At 43.3% G+C, this 5,160-nt stretch overlaps 1 pseudogene; it reads left to right on the top strand.

The window, feature by feature from the left end:
- Positions 1–767: 767 nt before the first annotated feature.
- Positions 768–1,616, top strand: LOC131254934 (vacuolar protein sorting-associated protein 35B-like; annotated as a pseudogene).
- The last annotated feature ends 3,544 nt before the right edge of the window (positions 1,617–5,160 follow it).

Raw genomic sequence — 5,160 nt, 5'->3', positions numbered from 1 at the left:
GGATCAAAGCCCAAGTACGCAAAGAAGAGTAAGGGCTGCTTCATCGACTGCAGCAAGTGTGAAACCACTTGCAAATGTAAGCTTACCACCCCATCTTTGCACTTACTAGTATTACTTGCAAGTAATTCATCAATTTTGGAATTACTACTCTCCGTAGAATTTTCAAAAATCATGCAAAGATTACTTATTTAGAGAAGAGTTTTTCCCAATTCAACATTAGTGGTCCACTTTCAAAACTCCCAAGTTTTTCTAGGGTCGGTATGATATCTTACTAAATATATATGCTAAGCACCACATCCTCCATGTTGGATTCCAACCGATTGAAGGGATTCTTTCCTCCACATATATGTAATTACAGAAATTGTTGGAAAAAGTAAAACGAAACAAATTGCAATTGTAGAGGGAACTACCACCCTAACATGGCGAATTCGAAGCTGAGGACATGGGATTTGCCAAAATCAGGATTACAGTTAATCTTAATTAAGAGACTACAATGGTGAGTAGCAGTGGACATGCCAATATGAAACTCATGGGTTACATCGGGTCCAATCGTTAGGTTGGTTTAGCCATAAAGATGTGTGGTGGCACGTGAGTCAATGGAAGCCATTCATCAGGTGGGCCACATTCATCAGAGAAAATAGCAGTTAAGAAAGAAAATAACTAACAGGTTATGCCCAACATTGGCCCACCCAATGAAAGGACCATCCTGGATTTAGGTACAAGGCATGTTCATGTATATGTAGTGCCAGACCTGACACTAGGCTCATATGTTGGACATACATGCCATTTTGACACGTCTTCTTTTCATTGTTCCTCCCCTAATATTTTCAGCTCTTAAGTTGGTCAGACGATTGCAAGGACAGGATGGAGATGTTGCTAGGGAAGAGGTTCCTGTGACACGAAAGAAGATTTTTCAATTTTTGAATCAGACTATTGAGGCCTTGTCATTTGTTCCATCACCAGAACTGGCTCTAAGATTGTACTTGCAGTGTGTTGAGGCTGCTAATGATTATGATCTCGAGCCTGTCGCATAGGAGTTCTTCACACAAGCTTTTATACTATATGAAGAAGAAATTGCGGATTCAAAAACTCAGGTGACTACCATACATCTAATAATAGGGACTCTTTAGAGGATGAATATATTTGGTGTTGAGAACAGAGATTCACTTACACATAAGGCCACAGGGTACCCTGCAAAGCTTTTAAAGAAGCCTGATCATTGTAGAGCAATTTATGCATGTTCACATCTCTTCTAGGTTGATGATCAGGACGACATCAAGGATGGAGAAAGGGTCCTGCTTTGCTTAAAGCATGCACTAAGGATCGTGAATGCAGCCCAACAGATGGCCAGCATAACGCGGGGTACTGGTGGGCCGATCACACTATTTGTAGAAATATTGAACAAGTACCTTTATTTCTTCGAGAAAGTGAATCCTCAGATTACAGGCTCAGTAATCCAAGGCTTGATTGAACTGATCACGACCGAGATGCAAAGCGATAACATGACACCAGACCCATCTGTGGATGCTTTCTTTGCTAGCACGTTGCGTTATATTCAGTTCCAGAAGTAGAAAGGCAGCGCGATGGGTGAAAAATACGAGCCCATCAAGGTGTGATGCACCTGATGTGAGTGGGCCTTAATTTGATCAGATCATCACCAGGACATTTACATGATGAAGTTGTGTGGATTTTTTTAGTAATTTTAACTGATGCAACCATGTCGATGAAACATGTCTTAGTAATTCCACATCCATCGAGTAATTTTTCAGTTTCACATTGGAGGGGGTGTAGAAATACCATTAAGTTTCAACAATTTGTGGCAATAATGTTATACATATCTAGGGTGTTTTATTAAAAAAAATATCTCCTGCCATGAATGTCATTTCAACAAACAGATAGCATGCCATTTCATCAAATAGTTAGCGTATATCAAATCTGAAAGACAGGAAAAGAGATACAAATAGAAGAAGATATCAAACCTATGGAGAGGAGCTTCACGGCATGTGTTTCTTCGGGCAGGAGATTCACGGCTGCTGCAATGGAGAGAGAGAGAGAGAGAGAGAGAGAAGAGGGTGTTCACGGCTGATGCATTGGAGAGAGAGAGGGAGGAGAATGAGAGAGATGGAGCAGAAATCGGGAGGGAGAGGGAGGATTAAGGAAAGAAGAGAGAGAGAGAGAGAGAGAGAGAGAGAGACAGAGACAGAGACAGAGAGACAGAGACAGAGAGACAGAGAGTGAAATACCCCTCTTTGGGTGCGGCTCTGTTTTAAGCGCGCGTCCAAATTTGGGGGTCTTCTCACGGGCGAACGTAGACGGTCCGATCAGGGGCTCTGTGGGGCCCACCATGATGTATTTCGTTAATCCATTCCGATCCATAATTTAAATAAATTATTTTAGTTTATGACACCAAATTTCAGGTATATTGAAGGCCCAAGTGGACCACACCATAAGAAACAACTGTAATTTAATATCAATGTTTCCTACCGTGTGGTCCACTTGAGCCTTTGATCTAGCTGATTTTTTTCATCCTCTAAAGTAATATTTACAAATATATAGACAACTTAAATAGAATATATAGTTTTTTTTAGGCCTCATAGAGCCCCTTACAACACTATTAATTATTAATGGTGTATCAACTTTTTAGCTACGGATTAAAATCGTAGCAACCATAGCTAAGGTTTATATCCGTAGTAAAAAACTAATGTGATCTGAATCCTTTGCCCTTTTTTTTGGTAGCAGAGGCCCATTGTGAGATTGTATGAGGCCCATCATGATTACATGAGATCCATTGTGATGGTACAAGGCCTGTTGTGATTGTATGAGGCCTATTGTGTGATTACATGAGGCCCATTGTGACCACGTGTCACGCCCCGAACTCGGAAAACCGGGCTCACAAAATTCCCGATCGCCGAATCCGGCGCCGACAGCCTCCGTAGAACCCCATTTTCGGATCCCGGCACCCATTCACCAGGTTCCGATCCTGGAATACTACAAGGAGGATTTTAAGTCATCAGTCTGATTCATAATGAGCATAACAAAAGCATAACCCACAAACAATAACCACAAGAACACCACCACAAAATCCACTATGATCAAAAACTTTTTAAGTACAATGCGACTGAAAGAAAATAAAATACAATGTAACAAAAGAAACAGAACTCCAGAAGCTCGGCTGCACGCTCCAACTACAACGAGACTATGGCTGCGACTGCGTCCTGACGTCACCTGCACGCATCAATCGTGCATAAGCTTATGGAAAGCTTAGAGGGTGGTGTAAGTGTGTGCGCAATATAGACGTGCTCAAAATGTAAGGTCAGAGTGATGCGGAATCATGATGATGAGCACATGAATGCAATCAGCCGTACCAAGGCTATGCGGTGCAAGATATGAATGCTATCGGCCATAACACGGCCATGCGATGCAAGATGCAACTTAAGCATGCCAATCCTCAACATGTATCAGTACAGTTCTCATTCTGGATAATCACCGGGGTTCAATACACTCCAAATGGCACTGTCCGTCTCCCACCGCACAGTCCAAATAAGCGTAAGAAACCTCACTATCCGCCTGACCAATAGTCTGCCAATACCTATCCGGCACGTCGATAGCGGACCCATTCGCGAGCTGGTCAAACTCAGCCTAGTATTGCCCCCTACCCTCGGGTGAGTAAGGCCACACCCCTTTCCAACCGACCACGACACAGTGGGAGACGCGACCTCCTGGTATACTGCCCTCGCGCGCTCGTGTATCCACTCGGTCTCAACGTTGGAGTCATCCTCTGGTACTATCGGGTTTAGGGATTTTCACCCAGGGACATCTATGGTGCCCGTATGCTGGAACCAAATATTTTCAGTATCCAATCCTGCCATCCACGATGTGTCTACGGAGGCTATGGCCCTGATGTCGCTAGGGCATACAGTAACTATAATCACACAAATACAAGTGCATGAGTCATACTATCAGTCATGCAACAGTCCTGCGTGTACCATGCACTTATATGGGGTAACTCCGCCTATCAGGGAGCTCATAAACAGTCTATCCACAGGTAAATGCTATGATCGGTCATTCCTCACATCAGGCATACATATGGTGCGAATGATCATGAATCATGCATCTATATTAAACATGTAATAAGAGATGGGTTCTAGGTATAATGGAGATGAGCATAGACGGCCTACTTACCATAATTTTGGGCCTATCAGTGGGCCTTAGGGATAGTTATAATGCGGACATTTAACCAACATTATCCATTCAATGTGGACATCAAACCAACATTGCTCCCAAGGCACTATCGCTATGAGGGTCAACACATAAACCATGAAATGGGCCTCATGTACATCCCATTGGGCCTCTAATACATCAAATGGGCCTCATGCATGGGTCTCGTATACATATATCAAGGTAGGCCTCAATGACGGGCCACAAATGCATCCACATGGTCCTAGTCACATGGGCCTGCATACATCCCAATGGGCCTCATAAAATGGGCCTTAAATTATCTTCAAAACAGTTAAACAGTTGGATGAAACACATACATTATGATGGAGCCCACACTAATAGAGGGTGCGGTTTACAATACTTACCTAAGTGGGGCCCACCAAAATGCTCATTTTCTACCCAGCTTAAGGCCCAATATAACGTTTATTTTCCACCCAACTTAAGGTCCAACATAATATTTATTTTTCACCCAAATTAAGGCCCAACATAATGTTTATTTTTCACCTAAATTAAGGCCCAACATAATGTTTATTTTCATCCAATCTATTCATAAAGTCACGTGGGCCTGGATAGGGCCCACTGTATTGTTTATTTTCCACACACCCCGTTGATAGGGTGGTGTGGACCAAAGGCCCACCGATGATGTTTATTTCCATCCTAACCCGTGGATGGGTTCACGTAGGCAGGGAGCCCACCGTGGCGATATTCGGCGTCCAACCTGTCATAAGGTCATTGGACCTTGGGGCGGATGTGGGGCCCACTGAAATGTGTTTCACAAATCCAGCCCAATCATTGTGTGAGTCCCACCTGACGGACGGTCCATACCAAGTTTCAGTGACATCCAAAACTCAGGTAGGCCCCACCAAGCGATTTCATATGTTTTAGGCATGTCTTCACATGATTTTAAATGATGTGGCCCACCGGAGTTCCATATACAGCTGA

This window comes from Magnolia sinica, chromosome 9 (assembly GCF_029962835.1).
Source record: "Magnolia sinica isolate HGM2019 chromosome 9, MsV1, whole genome shotgun sequence".
Taxonomy (NCBI): domain Eukaryota; kingdom Viridiplantae; phylum Streptophyta; class Magnoliopsida; order Magnoliales; family Magnoliaceae; genus Magnolia; species Magnolia sinica.
Note: the sequence above shows the minus strand (reverse complement) of the source record. Positions and strands in the feature narration are given on the sequence as shown.